Raw genomic sequence first — 19,107 nt, 5'->3', positions numbered from 1 at the left:
TATCATAGCGTCAACGATATGATCGGTAAAGGCTTTGTTTTGGCTATAATCGTGTGGAGAGTTCAACATGGATTGCATAAAATAAATGCATTCAATCAAGCAGCAACTATCATAATTGAATTCCTTGAAATCCACGGTAGTAATTTCATTACTACTCAAAGTTTTAACGTCTTCTACTCCACTTTTAATGCTTTTAGCATCAAGATAGATGGACTCCGAATCATTGGGGCACTTTTCAACCAAAGTGGATTCATATCCAGCCTCATAATCATTAGGTTTGACACAAGGAAACAAAGATTCAATGTGAGTCACACCAAGCACTTTAAGATATTCAAGATTCTCATCACGAGAACACGCCTTTTTAAGCCATTCATGTCTAGCACGAATTTGTGCGGTTCTTTCTTGGCTCTCAATCATGGAAACACACATAACTTTCAAAGTTTCATCCATGTTGATTTTGGGAGGAGCACATCTAACTTTCAAAGCATCAACATCACAAGAAATCCTATCCACGCTCTTAGACAAATCGTCAATTTTGAGTAGTTTTTCCTCTATGGACGCATTGAAAATCTTTTGAGAGTTGATGAACTCTTTGATATTACTCTCTAGATCAGAGGGTAATCTATTGTAATTTCCATGAGTATTGTTGTAGGAGTTGCCGAAGTTATTAGAGGAGTTACTAGGAAAAGGCCTAGGAACATAGTTTCCTCTAAAGGCATTGTTGTTGCCAAAGTTATTCCTACCAACAAAATTAACGTCCAAGCTAGCGTTGCTATTCTCAATCAAAGAAGACAAAGGCATATCATTAGGATCCAAAAGAGCACTTCTACTAGCAACCAAGTTCATTAACTCGTCCATCTTAGCATTCAACAAGTTAATTTCTTCTATAGCGTGTACCTTCTTACTAGTAGGTGACCTTTCAGTGTGCCAGTGAGAGTAGTTCGTCATGATGTTGTCTAAGAGCTTTGTGGCTTCTCCTAACGTGATTTCCATGAACGTTACACCTGAGGCGGAGTCCAAGATATTTCTAGAAGCAAAATTCAAGCCAGCGTAAAAGATTTGAATAATCATCCAAAGACTCAAACCATGAGCGGGACAATTTCTAATCATTAATTTCATTCTCTCCCAAGCTTGTGCAACATGTTCATGATCAAGTTGCTTGAAATTCATGATATCATTACGGAGAGAGATGATCTTAGCTGGCGGAAAATACTTGGATATATAAGCATCTTTGCACTTATCCCAAGAATCGATACTATTTTTGGGCAAAGAAGAAAACCAAGTTTTTGCGCGATTTCGCAACGAGAAAGGAAAAAGCTTCAATTTAATCACGTCATTATCCACATATTTTTTATTTTGCATGTCGCAAAGCTCAATGAAGGTATCGAGATGGGATGCGACATCTTCTCTAGGAAGGCCAGAGAAGTGCTCTTTCATAATAAGATTCAGCAAAGCGGCATTGATTTCGTATGACTCCGCACTAGTGGCGGGAGCAATCGGAGTACTAATAAAATCATTATTATTAGTATTCGAGAAGTTACAAACTTTGGTGTTTTCGTTCATGGTGACTTCAGCAAGCAAGCAAGCACACAAGAAAACAAAAAGCAGGCGAGAAAAAGGGCGAACGAAAAGGCAAACGAAAAAGGCAAATTGGTGAAGTGGGGGAGAGGAAAACGAGAGGAAACTAGCAAACAAAGTAATTGCAAGAGATGAGTTTGCGACACCTACTTGGATGAGTTCTTGACTTGATCTTCCTCCCCGGCAACGGTGCCAGAAATTCTTCTGCTACTTCAACAAAAGTCGTTCCCCGGCAACGGCGCCAGAAATTCTTCTGCTATCCCACAGACAACAGCGCCAGAAATTGACACATTGACAGAGGTTGGGCTTGCGTTGGTTCTTCCCTTAAAGAGGAAAGGGTGATGTAGCGCAGGAGCAGTAAGTATTTCCCTCAGTTTGCGAACCAAGGTATCGATCCAGTAGGATGGTCTCGTCAAGTCCAGAGTACATGCGCAAACACAAACAATCTTGCACCCAACGCTTCAAAGGGGATGTCAATCCCTTCAAGATTGTTTTCAAAGTGAGATCTGAAGGTGGAAAGTGCAATGAAGTAAAAAGTGTAAGGCTGAAAATATGGTGTGGAGTAGACCCTGGGGGCCATATTGTTCACTAGAGGCTTCTCTCAAAATAGCAAGTATCACGGTGGGTGAACAAATTACTGTCGAGCAATTGATAGAATCGCGCAAAGTCATGACGATATCTAAGGCAATGATCATGCATATAGGCATCACATCCGATACAAGTAGACCGATACTTTCTGCATCTACTACTATTACTCCACACATCGACCGCTATCCAGCATGCATCTAGTGTATTGAGTTCATGACGAACAGAGTAACGCTTTAAGCAAGATGACATGATGTAGAGGGATAATCTCAAACCAATGATGAAAACCCCATCTTTTTACCCTTGATGGCAATAACATTATGCGTGCCTCGCTACCCCTTCTGTCACTGGGTGAGGTCACCGCACGGTATGAACCGAAAACCAAGCACTTCTCCCATTGCAAGAATCATAGACTAGTTGGCCAGACAAAACCCACAACTCGAAGAGAATTACAAGGATATGAAATCATGCATAAGAGAGATCAGAAGAAACTCAAATAAGATTCATAGGTAATCTGATAATAAATCCACAATTCATCGGATCTCGACAAACAGACCACAAAAGAAGATTACATCGGATAGATCTCCATGAAGATCATGGAGAACTTTGTATTGAAGATCCAAGAGAGAGAAGAAGCCATCTAGTTACTAGCTATGGACCCGTAGGTCTATGGTGAACTACTTACGCATCATCGGAGAGGTCATGGTGTTGATGAAGAAGCCCTCCGTGTACGAATCCCCCTCCGACAGGGCACCAGAACATGCCCCAGAATGGATCTTGAGGAGACAGAAGCTTGCGGCGGCGAAAAAGTGATTTCGATGATCTCCTAATTTTTTCTGGAATTTATGGGAATATATAGGCGAAAGACCTAGGTCAGGGGACGTCCAGGGGGCCCACAAGCCTGGATGGCGTGGCCCCCCTGGCCGCGGGGTGGGGGCTTGTGGGGCCCCTGGGGCTCCCGTGCCTTGGCTCCCAAGTTCCCCTATCTTCTTCCGTTCCAAAAAAATCGTTTCGGGGATTTTCTTCTGTTTGGACTCCGTTTCAAAATCTCCTCTGAAAGGGGTAAAAAACATGGAAAAAACAGGAACTGGCACTTGGCACTGAGTTAATAAGTTAGTCCCAAAAAAAATATAAAAGGCATGCAAAACATCCAAAGTTTGACAAGATAATAGCATGAAACTATCAAAAATTATAGATACGTTGGATACGTATCACTTCTTCATGTGCTTAACACCGATATGACCAAGTTTGCAGTGCCACAATTATGTGGGACTATCATTATGCACTTTACATCTTTTGGTACTCACACTATGAATATGTGTAACATCACAATCGAGATTCATCAAGAATAAACCATTCACCAGCGGAGCATGACAAGAAAACATATGACTCATATAAATAGAACAACCATTATTTTATGACTTAAATGAGTAGCCGTCTCGCATTAAGCAAGACCCTGATACAATATTCATGCTCAAAGATGGTACTAAATAACAATTATTAAGGTTTAAAACTAATCCCGACGGTAGATGTAGAGGTAGCGTGCCGACGGCGATCACATCGACCTTGGAGCCATTCCCGACGCGCATCGTCACCTCGTCCTTGGCCAGTCTCCGCTTATTCCGCAGTTCCTGCTTTGAGTTGCAAATGTGAGCAACATCACCGGTATCAAATACCCAGGAGCTACTACGAGCGCTGGTAAGGGACACATCAATAACATGTATATCACATATACCTTTAACGTTGCCGGCCTTCTTGTCCGCTAAGTACTTGGGGGCAGTTCCGCTTCCAGTGACCTTTTCCCTTGCAATAGAAGCACTTAGTCTCAGGCTTGGGTCCATTCTTTTTCTTCTTCCCGACATCTGGCTTACCGGGCGCGGCAACGGCTTTGTCGTCTTTCTTGAAGTTCTTCTTACCCTTGCCCTTCTTGAAACTGGTGGTCGTGTTGACCATCAACACTTGATGCTCTTTCATGATTTCTACTTCTGCAGACTTGAGCATCGAGTACAACTCGTGAATGGTCTTCTCCATCCCTTGCATGTTGTAGTTCAACACAAAACCTTTGTAGCTTGGTGGGAGATACTGAAGGATTCTGTCAATTATAGCATCATCCGGAAGTTCGACTCCAAGTGAAGTCAGACGACCGTGTAACCCAGACATTTTGAGTATGTGCTCACTGACAGAACTGTTCACCTCCATCTTACACCTAAAGAACTTGTCGGAGACTTCATATCTCTCGACACGGGCATGAGCTTGAAAAACTAGTTTCAGCTCTTGGCACATCTCATATGCACTGTGTTGCTCAAAACGCCTTTGGAGCCCCGTTTCCAAACTGTATAACATGCCACACCTAACCAGAGAGTAGTCATCACTCCGCGTTTGCCAAACGTTTAGAATGTCCCGGGCTGCTGCGGGAGCGGGAGGGTCACCTAGCGGCGCATCAAGGACATAAATCTTTTTAGCTGCTTCAAGGATGATCTTGAAGTTGCGGACCCAGTCCGCATAGTTGCTACCATCATCTTTCAGCTTGTTTTTCTCTAGAATGCGTTGAAATTGAGGTTGACGTTGGCCATCTACAATATTTATAAAGACAACTTTTAGACTAAGTTCATGACAATTAAGTTCATTTAATGAAATTAAGTATGAACTCCCACTTAAATCGACATCCCTCTAGTCATCTAAGTGATACATGATCCATGTTGGCTAACCCGTGTCCGATCATCACATGAGACGGACTAGTCATCATGGTGAGCAACTTCATGCTGACCGTATTCAACCATACGACTCATGTTCGACCTTTCGGTCTCTTGTATTCGAGGTCATGTTTGTACATGCTAAGCTCCTCGAGTCAACCTAGGTGCTTTGCGTGTGTAAATCTGGCTTACACCCGTTGTATGCGAACGTTAGAATCTATCACACCCGATCATCACGTGGTGCTTCGAGACAACGATCCTTCGCATTGGTGCACACTTAGGGGAATACATTCTCGAAATTTTTAAGAGGGATCATCTTATTATGCTACCGTCGTTCTAAGCAATAAGATGAAAAACATGATAAACATCACAATGCAATCATATAGTGACATGATATGGCCATTATCATCTTTGCTCTTTCGGTCTCCATCTTCAGGCATCGCATGATCATCATAGTCACCGACATGACACCATAATCTCCATCATCATGTCTCCGTGAAGTCGTCACGCCAACTAGTACTATCACTACTACTATAGCTAACCGTTAGCAATGAAGTAAAAGTAGTAAGCACATGGTGATGCATCTCATACAATAAATTAAGACAACTCCTATGGCTCCTGCCGGTTGTCATACTCATCGACATGCAAGTCGTGAAACCTATTACAATAACGTGATCATCTCATACATCATACATGAAACATAACAACTTTGGCCATATCACATCACATGTCAAACCCTACAAAAACAAGTTAGACGTCCTCTAATTGTTGTTGCAAGTTTTACGTGGCTGATTTGGGTTTCTAGCAAGAACGCTTTCTTACCTACGTGACAGCCACAATGATGATATACCAAAGATATTTACCCTTCATAAGGACCCTTTTCATCAAATCCAATCCGACTAGAGTGGGAGAGACAGACACCCGCTAGCCACCTTTATGCACAGTGTGCATGTCTGTCGGTGGAACCAGTCTCACGTAAGCGTACGTGTAAGGTCGGTCCGGGGCGCTTCATCCGACAATACCACCGGAAAAGAATAAGACTAGTAGCGGCAAGCAATTGACAAATCATCGCCCACAACCTTTTGTGTTCAACTCGTGCATAGAATCTACGCATAAAAAACCTGGCTCGGATGCCACTGTTGGGTAACGTAGCATAAATTCAAAAAAAATTCCTACGCATATTCAGATCTTCCTATGGAGAGACCAGCAACGAGAGAGGGGTGAGTGCATCTTCATACCTTTGAAGATTGCTAAGCGGAAGCGTTGCTAGAACGCGGTTGATGGAGTCGTACTCGCGACGATTCAGATCGCGGTGTGATTCCGATCTAGTCCCGAACCACGGCACCTCCGCGTTCAACACACGTGCAGCCCGGTGATGTCTCCCGCACCTTGATCCAGCAAGGAGGAGGGAGAGGTTGGGGAAGATCTCCGGCAGCACGACGGCGTGGTGTCGATGGAGAGACGAGGTCTCCCGGCAGGGCTTCGCCAAGCACCGTGGGAGGAGGAGGAAGGAGGGGAGCAGGACTGCGCCGAGGGGAAGAGAAAACGGTGTGCAAAACAGCCCCAAACCCCTCTCTATTTATAGGAGGAGGGGAGGGGTTACACCCTTAGGGTTTCCCCCCTAGGTGGTGCGGCAGCCCCCGAGAAGGGAGGTGCGGCGACGAGGGCACGGGGAGGTGGTGGCGCACCCGTAGGTGGGCCTTAGGCCCACCAGCGCCTAAGGTTTCCCCCCTCTCCACCTCCTGCGCTATGAGCCACTTTGTGGGAGGCGCACCAGCCCACTTTGGGCTGGTTGCCCACCACCTTTTGGCCCATGGTACCTCTTGGGCCTGGTGGCCCCTCCCGGTGGACCCCCGGAACCATTTCCGGTGGTCCCGGTGGTCCCGGTACGCTACCCGTGACGCCCGAAACATTTCCGATGTCCAAAACCATCCATCCTATATATCAATCTTTACCTCCGGCCCATTCCAGAGCTCCTCGTGACGTCCGGGATCTCATCCGGGACTCTGAACAACTTTTGGTAACCTCGTATAACATTTCCCTATAACCCTAGCGTCATCGAACCTTAAGTGTGTAGACCCTACGGGTTTGGGAAGCATGCAGACATGACCGAGACGCTCTCCGGCTAATAACCATCAGCGGGATCTGGATACCCATGGTGGCTCCCACACGTTCCACGATTATCTCATCGGATGAACCATGATGTCAAGGATTCAATCAATCCCCTATACAATTCCCTTTGTCTGTCGGTATAGAACTTGCCCGAGATTCAGTCGTTGGTATACCTATACCTTGTTCAATCTCGTTAGTGGTAAGTATCTTTACTCGTTCCGTAGCACGTAATCCTGTGACTAACTCCTTAGTCACATTGAGCTCATGATGATATTCTACCGAGTGGGACCAGAGATACCTCTCCGTCACACGGAGTGACAAATCCTGATCTCGATTCGTACCAACCCAACAGACACTTTTAGAGGTACCCGTAGTGCACCTTTATAGTCAGCCAGTTACGTTTTGACGTTTGATACACCCAAAGCACTCCTACGGTATCCGGGAGTTGCACAATCTCACGGTTGAAGGAAAAGACACTTGACATTAGAAAATCTTTAACATACGAACAATACGATCTAGTGCTATGCTTAGGATTGGGTCTTGTCCATCACATCATTCTCCCAATGATGTGATCCCGTTATCAATGACATCTAATGTCCATGATGAGGAAACCATGATCATCTATTGATTAACGAGCTAGCCGACTAGAGGCTTGCTAGGGACACATTGTGATCTATTTATTCATACATGTATTACTGTTTCCTGTTAATACAATTATAGCATGAACAATAGACGATTATCATGAACAAGGAAATATGATAATAACCATTTTATTATTGCCTCTAGGGCATATTTCCAACAGTTCCCAGCTCCATACCGAAAGTAGGAGCATACCACCACCAATTACGCATCTTTTGTGGACCTGCGACAAGCTTCGTCCAACTACAAGTAAAGACAAACATGGATCAGTTAAGCGCAAAAGTATAAGACAATCAAAAACTTATTATTAACAACTTATTACCTGCCGGTACAAGTAGGCCAGTGCGGCCGATCCCCAGCGGAACTTGTTGTCGAAAACAGTCAATGCCTTCAGCCACATCCATTGAGCATTCTTGGCAGTATCGTCAGCGAATATAGTCCTAGAGATAACATACTACATATACACACGAGCATAAGTCTGGATCACCTCGTCATTGGCGTTCTCAGGACAATGAGAAAATTTGGCTGCAATCCAAGTGAAAGGCGCGCTAGCCGGGACTCTATCTTTCTTCCCTCCATCTTCTACCTCCGGCTTTGGAGGTGACATACTGATACGTCTCAAACGTATCTATAATTTTTTATGGTTTCACGCTTTTATCTTGTCATCTTTGGATGTTTTATGTACCTTTTATATCTTTTTTGGGACTAACTTATTAATTCAGTGCCAAGTGCCAGTTCCTGTTTTTTCTGTGTTTTTGACTCTTTTCAGATGTGACTTTGGAACGGAGTCCAAACGGAATAAAAACCCCGAAATGATTTTTTCCCGAATGGAAGAAGATCAAGCGGCCTCTGGGCCAAGCCAGGTGGGCTCCAGGGAGCCCACAAGCTCCCACTCCGCCACCAGGGGGAGGCGGCGGTGTCAGGGCGTGTGGCCTCCCTGGGCGCCCCCTGACCTAGATCCTTGGCCTATATATTCCCAAATATTCAGCAAAAAATTAGGGGAGCCTCGAAAATACTTTTCCCCCGCCGCAAGCTTCCGTTTCCGCGAGATCTCATCTAGAGACCCTTCCCGGCGCCCTGCCGGAGGGGACTTTGGAGTTGGAGAGCTTCTTCATCATCATCATCGCCCCTCCAATGACCCGTGAGTAGTTCACTTCAGACCTACGGGTCCGTAGTTAGTAGCTAGATGGCTTCTTCTCTCTGTTGGATCTTCAATACAAAGTTCTCCATGATCTTCATGGAGATCTATCCGATGTAATCTTCTTTGGCGGTGTGTTTGTCGAGATCCGATGAATTGTGGATTTGTGATCAGATTATCTATGATATATATTTGAATCTTTGCTGATTTCTTATATGCATGATTTGATATCCTTGTAGTTCTCTCCGAGTCTTGGGTTTTGTTTGGCCCACTAGATCTATGATTCGTGCAATGGGAGTAGTGCTTGGTTTTGGGTTCTACCATGTGGTGACCTTTCCCAGTGATAGTAGGGGCAGCAAGGCACACATCAAGTAGTTGCCATCAAGGGTAAATAGATGGGGTTTTATCATTGGTTTGAGATTATCCCTCTACATCATGTCATCTTGCTTAAGGCGTTACTCTGTTCTTATGGACTTAATACACTAGATGCATGCTGGATAGCGGTCGACGTGTGGAGTAAAAGTAGTAGATGCAGAAAGTATCGGTCTACTTGTTTTGGACGTGATGCCTATAGATATAATCATTGCATAGATATCGTCACGACTTTGCGCGGTTCTATCAATTGCTCGACAGTAATTTGTTCACCCACTGTCTACTTGCTTTCATGAGAGAAGCCACTAGTAAACACTATGGCCCCCCGGGTCTATTCACATCCATCGTTTACACCTCCGCTTTTACTTTGCTTTGTTACTTTGTTGCTTTCAGTTCTCACTTGGCAAACAATCTATAAGGGATTGACAACTCCTTCATAGCGTTGGGAGCAAGATTTTTGTGTTTGTGTAGGCTCTTGTAATACTCCTCCACTGGATTGATACCTTGGTTCTCAAACTGAGGGAAATACTTACCACCGCTGTGCTACATCACCCTTTCCGCTTCGAGGGAACACCAACGCAAGGCTCCATAGCCGTAGCATAAGGATTCCTGGTGCCGTCGACACGACTACTCATGTCGCCGTTGCCGGGGAAGCACAGCTGACATCAGAAGTATTTCTGGCGCCGTTGCCGGGGAGGAGAAATCAAGATCTATCCAAGTAGGTCTCACAAACTCTTCTCTTGCATTTACTTTTGTTGCCAATTTCCTGTTGTTTTCCTCTCACCCACTTCACATTTGTCGTTTTCATTTGCCTTTCTCCTTCGCCATTTTTGTTTTGCCTTTGTCGTTTCCCTTTGCCGGTTTTCTCGCTTGCTTGTGTGCTTGTTTGTTTGTTGAAGTCATCATGGCTGAAAACATCAAACTTTGCGACTTCTCGAGCACTAATAATAATGATTTTATTAGTACTCCGATTGCTCCCGCCACTAGTGCGGAATCGTATGAAATCAACGTAGCTTTGCTGAATCTTGTTATGAAAGAGCAATTCTCTGGCCTTCCTAGTGAAGAAGCCGCATCCCATCTCAATACCTTCATTGAGCTTTGTGATATGCAAAAGAAAAGAGATGTGGATAATGACGTGATTAAGTTGAAACTTTTTCCTTTCTCGTTGCGAGATCGCGCAAAAACTTGGTTTTCTTCTTTGCCTAAAAATAGTATCGATTCTTGGGATAAGTGCAAAGATGCTTACATATCCAAGTATTTTCCGCCGGCTAAGATCATCTCCTTACGTAACGATATCATGAATTTCAAGCAACTTGATCATGAACACGTTGCACAATCTTGGGAGAGGATGAAGCTTATGATTAGAAATTGTCCCGCTCATGGCTTGAGTTTGTGGATGATTATACAAATCTTTTACGCTGGCTTGAATTTTGCTTCTTGCAATATCTTGGACTACGCCTCAGGTGGAACGTTCATGGAAATCACGTTAGGAGATGCTACAAAACTCCTAGACAATATTATGACCAACTACTCTGAGTGGCACACTGAAAGGTCGCCTACTAGCAAAAAGGTGCACGCTATAGAAGAGATTAACTTGCTTAGTGCTAAGATGGATGAGTTGATGAATTTGGTTGCTAGTACAAACTCTACCATAGATCCTAATGACATGCCACTATCTTCTTTGATTGAGAGTAGCAACGCTAGTTTGGACGTGAATTTTGTTGGTAGGAACAATTTTGGCAACAACAATGCTTTTAGAGGAAACTATGTTCCTATGCCTTTTCCTAGTAACTCCTCTAAAAATTATGGCAATTCCTACGGCAACACTTATGGAAATCACAACAAATTACCCTCTGATCTAGGGAGTAATATCAAAGAGTTCATCAACTCTCAAAAGATTTTCAATGCGTCCATAGAGGAAAAACTACTGAAAATAGACGATTTGGCTAAGAGCGTTGATAGGATGTCTTGTGATATTGATGCTTTGAAAGTTAGATGCGCTCCTCCCAAGGTCAACTTGGATGAAACTTTGAAAGCTACGCGTATCTCCATGAATGAGAGCAAAGAAAGAACCGCCCAAATTCGCGCTAGACATGAATGGTTTAAAAGGGTGCGTTCTAGTGATGCAAATCATGAAGATCTTAAAGTGCTTGGTGTGTCTCCTCTTGAATCTTTGTTTTCGCGTGTCAAACCTACTTATGGAGGGGCTGGATATTAATCCACTTTGGTTGAAAAACGCCCCAATGATTCGGAGTCCACCTATCTTGACGATAAAGGTGTGGAGAGTGGAGTAGAAGAAGTCAAAAATTTGGGTAGTAATGAAACTCCCACTTTGGATTTCAAGGAATTAAATTATGATAATTGCTCCTTGTTTGAATGCATTTATTTGATGCAATCCATTGCAAACTCTCCACATGCTTATAGCCAAAGCAAAGCCTTTACCACACATATCGTAGATGCTATGATGAAATCTCTTGAAGAGAAGCTCGAACTAGAAGTCTCTATACGTAGAAAACTTCATGATGAGTGGGAACCTACTATCAAAATCATGATAAAAAACTATGAGTGCAATGCTTTGTGTGATTTGGGTGCTAGTGTTTCCGCGATTCCAAAGTCTTTATGTGTTATTCTTGGTTTTCATGAGATTGAAGAGTGTTCTCTTAATTTGCATCTTGCGTATTCTATTGTCAAGAAACCCATGGGGAGGATCGATGATGTTCTTATTGTTGCAAATAAGAACTATGTACCCGTGGATTTCATTGTACTTGACATAGATTGCAATCCTTCACGTCCCATTATTCTTGGTAGACCTTTCCTAAGGACTATTGGTGCTATCATCGATATGAAGGAAGGGAATATTAGATTTCAATTTCCTTTAAATAAGGTCATGGAGCACTTTCCTAGAAAGAAAATAAGATTGCCTTATGAATCTATGATGAGGCTACTTATGGTTTGAGCACCAAAGATGACTATACGTGATTCCATCACTTTTTGCCTAGCTAAGGGCGTTAAACAAAAGCGCTTGTTGGGAGGCAACCCAACGAATCTATCCTTTTTCTTTCTGTTTTGTGTTTTTCACACTTTCATAATTATGTTATGATTGTGTTTTTTGTGTTTCTTTTTGCGTTTGTGCCAAGCAAAACCGTTATGATTAGTCATGGGGATGATCGTTTGGTCATGCTGGAAAAGACAGAAACTTTCTGCTCACGAAAAGAATTTTCATTTTTTTTATGTAAGAGATTTTGAGTTGATTATTTTTGCTGCTGATTTCTACGCAAATTCTTCAGACTGTCGTAATTTTTCAGAATTTGTGAAGTACCAGAGGTATAGGAAATATACAGATTGCTACAGACTGGTCTGCTGTTAACAGATTCTGTTTTTGTTGGGTTGGTTGCTTATTTTGATGAAACTATGGATAGTATCGGGGGGTATTAGCCATGGAAGATTGGAAGTACAGTAACCCAACATCAGCACAAGTAGAATTTAAGTTTGCTACAGTACCTAAGGAAGTGGTGGTTTGCTGTCTTGTACTAATGTTATCACGAGTTTCTGTTTAAGTTTCGTGTTGTGAAGTTTTCAAGTTTTGGGTGAAGTTCTTATGGACAAAGAGATAAAGAGTGGCAAGAGCTCAAGATTGGTGATGCCCATGGCTCCCCAAGAGATTCAAGGATGCCGTAAAATCCTAAGCTTGGGGATGCCCCGAGAAGGCATCCCCTCTCTCGTCTTCAATCCATCGGTAACGTTACTTGGGGCTATATTTTTATTCACCACATGTTATGTGTTTTTGCTTGGAGCGTCTTGTATCGTAGGAGTTTTTTATTTTTGTTGTGTCACAATCATCCTTGCTTCACACCTAGAGAGAGAGACATGCACACACTGTGATTTTGTCGAGCTTCACTTATATCTTTTGGTAGACAATTCAGCTCACATGTGCTTCACTTATATCTTTTGAGTTAGATACTTTTGCTCTATGTGCTTCACTTATATCTTTTAGAGCACAGCGGTGCGTGGCTTGGTAGTTGATCTATGCTTTGAAAGTAGACTCAAAAGGGGTAGTTATCCAAAAGGATACGGAAACTTCCACCTTCATGTGCATTGAATAGTTAGAGAAGTTTGATTCATCTCAATTAGTTTTGAGTTGTGGTTATGGTAATATTGAAGTCATGCTAGTAAGGTGTTGTGGATCTAGAAATACTTGTGTTGAAGTTAGTGATTCCCGTAGCATGCACGTATGGTGAACCTCTATGTGATGAAATCTGAGCATGATTAGTATATTGATTGTCATCCTTTGCGTGGCGGTCGGGATCGCGCGATGGTTTATACCTACCAACCCTTCCCCTAGGAGTATGTGTTGAATGCTTTGTTTCGATTACTAATAAAACCTTTGCAACAAGTATATGAGTTCTTCATGACTAATGTTGAGTCCATGGTTTAGATGCACTTTCACCTACCACCATCACTATCTTCTTAGTGCCTTGCAACTTTCGCCGGTGCACAAAACCCACCATTAGCCTCCCTCAAAACAGCCACCATACCTACCTACTATGGCATTTTTCAAAGTCATTCCGAGATATATTTCCATGCAACTACCACCATGACATGTGCCACCACGTCTACATTGCCATTGCATGATCGTAAGATAGCTAGCATGATGTTTCCATTAATGTCTATGCCATGCTAGATCATTGCCACGGTACACTACCGAAGGCATTCCATATAGAGTCATCGTTACTCTAAGTTTTGAGTTGAAAGTGTGATCATCATCATTAATGGAGCATTGTCCCATGTGAGGAAATAAAAGAGGCCAAAGAAGCCCACAAAAAAAGAGGCCAAAGAGCCCACCAAAGAAAAAAAAATGAGAGAAAAAGAGAGAAGGGACAATGCTACCACTTTTTCCACACTTGTGCATATTAAGCACCATGATCTTCATGATTGAGAGTCTCTCGTTTTGTCACCACCATATAGCTAGTGGGAAATTTTGATTTATAACTTGGCTTGTATATTCCAATGACAGGCTTCCTCAAAATTGCCTTAGGTCTTCATGAGCAAGCAAGTTGGATGCACACCCACTAGTTTTCTTTAAGAGCTTTCACATACTCGTAGCTCTAGTGCATCATTTGTATGGCAATCCCTACTCATTCACGTTGATATCTATTGATGAGCATCTCCACAGCTCATTGATATGCCTAGTTAATGTGACTATCTTCTGCTTTTTGTTCTTGCAACCTCCTCCACATTCCACACCAGCTATAGTGCTACAACCATGGCTCACGCTCATGTATTGCGTGAGAGTTGAAAAGGTTTGAGAAAGTAAAGGTGTGAAACAATTACTTGGCCAGTACCGGGGTTGTGCATGATTTAAATTCGTTGTGCAATGATTATAGAGCATAGCCAGACTATATGCTTTTGTAGGGATAACTTTCTTTTGGCCTTGTTATTTTGAAAGTTCATGATTACCTTGCTAGTTTGCTTGAATTATTATTGTTTCCACGTCAATAGCAAACTATTGTTTCGAATCTAATGGATCTGAACATTCATGTCACATAAGAGGAATTACAAAGAACACCTATGCTAGGTAGCATGAAAGCATCAAAAATTCATTGTTTATCACTTCCCTACTCGAGGACGAGCAGGAGTTAAGCTTGGGGATGCTTGATACGTCTCAAACGTATCTATAATTTTTGATGGTTTCACGCTGTTATCTTGTCATCTTTGGATGTTTTATGTACCTTTTATATCTTTTTTGGGAATAACTTATTAATTCAGTGCCAAGTGCCAGTTCCTGTTTTTTCTGTGTTTTTGACTCTTTTCAGATCTGATTTTGGAACGGAGTCCAAACGGAATAAAAACCCCGAAATGATTTTTTTCCCGAATGGAAGAAGATCAGGGGGCCTCTGGGCCAAGCCAGGTGGGCTCCAGGGAGCCCACAAGCTCCCACTCCGCCACCAGGGGGAGGCGGCGGTGTCAGGGCTTGTGGCCTCCCTGGCCGCCCCCTGACCTAGATCCTTGGCCTATATATTCCCAAATATTCAGCAAAAAATCAGGGGAGCCTCGAAAATACTTTTCCTCCGCCGCAAGCTTCCGTTTTTGCGAGATCTCATCTGGAGACCCTTCCCGGCGCCCTGCCGGAGGGGACTTTGGAGTTGGAGGGCTTCTTCATCATCATCATCGCCCCTCCAATGACTCATGAGTAGTTCACTTCAGACCTACGGGTCCGTAGTTAGTAGCTAGATGGCTTCTTCTCTCTCTTGGATCTTCAATACAAAGTTCTCCATGATCTTCATGGAGATCTATCCGATGTAATCTTCTTTGGCGGTGTGTTTCTCGAGATCCGATGAATTGTGGATTTGTGATTAGATTATCTATGATATACATTTGAATCTTTGCTGATTTCTTATATGCATGATTTGATATCCTTGTAAGTCTCTCCGAGTCTTGGGTTTTGTTTGGCCAACTAGATCTATGATTCTTGCAATGGGTGAAGTGCTTGGTTTTGGGTTCTACCATGTGGTGATTCTCGAAGAGTCACTATCATCTCTCCGGTCCGGAGGTAAAAACTAAGGGTCTCCAGCCTCCACCGATCAGTAAGTGCACTGATTGCCGCAACGTTCAGGTTGGGCGTTGACCGACTCACAAGATGAATGAATAGAAGGAGTCCTGTCATCTCGATGTATGGTGTGTACCGCTCATCGTACGACATGACAGTCGATGCCCCATGAGACCTAATCTTCAATGACATAAGCTTCTGCAAACATAGAGGAGTGATATGATTACGGTTTAATCTTATTAAATAAATACATGATTTTTGAACATAATAATATGTTGTACTTACCACCCCCCTTCTCCGACATCAAGTAGGCCTCGTGTTCAATGTCATAGGCATCATTCAAAAGCCACACCATCCTACATATCACAAAAAAAAAATTCAACTAACTGCTCATATATATTCATCTACTAATATAGGAATATGAATCTAGTCATCTACATATAGGAATAGGAATATTCATCTACTCATCCTACTCATATAGGAATAGTAATGTACTCATCCACATATAGGAATTGTCATCTACTAATCCACTCATCTACATATTACTAAAAGAATATTCATATGAATCTACTCATCTTCAAAAAAAATAGTCATGTACTCATTTTCTCATAAAATCCACACCATCTACTCATAGAATAGTCATATACCAAAAGTACTCATCTAGGATTCATAAAATAGGACTAACTCCTCATCTATATTTCAAATCCAATCAAAACATGTCTCTCAACCTAACTAATACAAATCTGGAAAATATGCAATACTTTTTGGATAGAAAGATGGGAAACGGAAGAGATTATCTCCTAGACAAGTTTGGGGGATAAATCCACGGAAGAAATCAACAGATGTGAAGGATTTCGAAGGGGGATTGAGATGAGGAGAAGAGGCAGCCGCCGCTGCTATCGGTTGGGGAAAAACGAGTGGGGAGGGGGTAGGTTCGTGGTTGCATAAGTGCAGGTGTGGAGCCTAAGAGCTCAGCGCCACACTACAGCGTGTGCAACGCCTGAGCCTTAGGTGTCGCACTGCCGGGGGGTGGGGCCTCCAGTGCCAGCGTGGACGGGGGTGTGGTGCCGATGTATTAGGCGTCACAGAGTGTAGTCTGGCGCCTAGGCGTAGGGCGCCACACAAAACGGTCAACTCGGTGAATTTGTTTCGTGGAGGATTCAGTATTCGATTTCTTTCAGCCCAGGGGTGAGAATTGTCCATTTTGTCGTGAAATGTGGCTAGGGACCTCTGGACCGGAAGTCCTCTTCTTCTCTCGAGGTCAAATAAGCATGAAATAAACAGTAAATTTCTTAAAAAATCCTGAATTTTTTTGGCTAAATTTAATAAATGTTTGCGTGCTTGACAAATTTCATCACAAAATAACATCTGTGGCGGTAATGGAAAAAACAAAAAACAAAATCAACACTTCAAAATGCTTTCAAAAAATGTATTTTTGGAGCATCATTTTTTCCATGACTTTCACGAATGTCCTTTCCAGATAATGTTTGGCAAACACACAAAATATTTGTCAAAATTTACCAAAACATTCATTTTTTATTTCCTCCGGACCTGTTTGATCCTAGAATAGGAGGTTAGGAACGCTGACGTGTTCGACAGGGCGACGATTTTGGTGCATGTTGTATGTGCTTCTCGAGATTGAGCGGGAGTACGAGGCATCCCACACTGCGGGTTGTGAGACATCTTTAATCCCATTATGTATATCCAACTAGGTAATTACCCCATGCATTGTTGCAAGAAATTAAATAGCACTCGTATTACTTTTGAATAAACTAAGGTGAAGGAAATGATCTGACTCCAAAGCTATTATTTTCTTAAAATTATTTCTAAATAAAATGTTGAAAGCATAATTCCTACCTAGGATGGTTTTGATAATTGATCACAACATATGCATCATTGGACTAATATGTTTATTCAATTATATTTTAGAAAAGTTCAAAAGGTATTTTGGCTAAAGGCTTATGTGGAGATGTCCCTTGATGCAAAAAAGAAATAATATTGGCTCAATCTTCAAGCTAGAAGACTCTTCATTTTATATTTGTGAGAAACTACTTTTGAGTCCATAGGAAATCCTATACTATTAAAAGAGGGTGAGGTATGAAAATGAACTAGTTGCTCAAGTGCTTAAAGTTAGCTACCAAAATACCGAGTCATCTTTCCCATATAGCCATTCTGTCCAATTCCACACACTCAAAGTCGGTGCCACCAACTTTCCTATTTCGGCCCCACTGAGTTTGACCAGACACAACCCTAGCCATTCCCACCAAATCGGTGCGACCAAAACCATATCGGTGCTACCGAGTTCAGGGTGACCAACTTTCTGTTGCCTAGGTAGACAAAATGAGAACTTCCGAGTTTGCGTATCAGTGTCACCGAGTTGTGTCATCTGATCGTTAGCCACCTTTTCGATGCCACCGGTTTGTGTATATCGGTCCCACCAAGATTCAAAAGTTGATGCCTTTTGTGCGAGTCGATACCACCGAGTTTATGACTTCAATGTCACCGAGTTTGCCACTTTAGCTATAACGGTTGGATTTTGTGTGTTGCCTATATATACCCCTTCACCCACCTCTCACTCGTGGGAGAAGCACTCAGAACACACACTTTATTTCCAGATCCATTTTTCTGAGAGAGAGCCTCCTACTCATGTGTTGAGACCAAGATATTCCAATCCAATCATTTGAAACTTGATCTCTAGCCTCCCCAAACTGCTTTCCACCAAATCAATCTCTCCTACCCATGCCTATTCTGTGAGAGAGTGATTTTATGTTGAGGAGACTATATTTGGAAGCACAAGAGCAAGGAGTTCATCATTCTACCACATCTATTACCTTTTGGAGGGTGGTGCCTCCTAGATTGATTATGTGTCGCTTGGGAGCCTCCTACTTCGTGTTGTGGAGTTGAACCAAGATGTTTGTAAGGGCAAGGAGATCGCCTACTTCGTGAAGATCTACCGTGATTAAGGCTAGTCCTTTGTGGGCGGAAGCCATGGTGGAATAGACAATGCCGCTTCTTCGTGGACCCCTTGTGAGTGGAGCCCTTCGTGGACTCTCGCAGCCGTTACCCTCTGTGGGTTGAAGTCTCCACTAACATGGACATACGATAGCGCCACCTATCGGAACCATGCCAAAAATCGTCGTGTTAACCTTATGCATTTGATCTCCATACCTTAGTCCTTTACTTTACACTTGCATATTTTACATTCCGTTGCTACACTCTTAGAACTGCATGTGTAGGGTGTACTTGACTTGCCATAACTGCTAAAGCCGCCCCTTAACTAAAATTGGGAAAAGGTTAAATTTTTATCTTGTCAAGTAGTCTAATCCCCCTCTAGACATACTTTCGATCCTACAAGTGGTATCAGAACTTTGGTCTCCATTGCATTGGTTTCAAAAACTAAGAGAGTATGGCGTCTAGTGAGGGAAATTATCACCGTAGAGGTC

This window comes from Hordeum vulgare, chromosome 2H, assembly GCF_904849725.1.
Source record: "Hordeum vulgare subsp. vulgare chromosome 2H, MorexV3_pseudomolecules_assembly, whole genome shotgun sequence".
Classification (NCBI taxonomy): Eukaryota; Viridiplantae; Streptophyta; class Magnoliopsida; order Poales; family Poaceae; genus Hordeum; species Hordeum vulgare.
The sequence above is the reverse complement of the archived record's forward strand: the minus strand, read 5'-3'. Positions refer to the sequence as shown.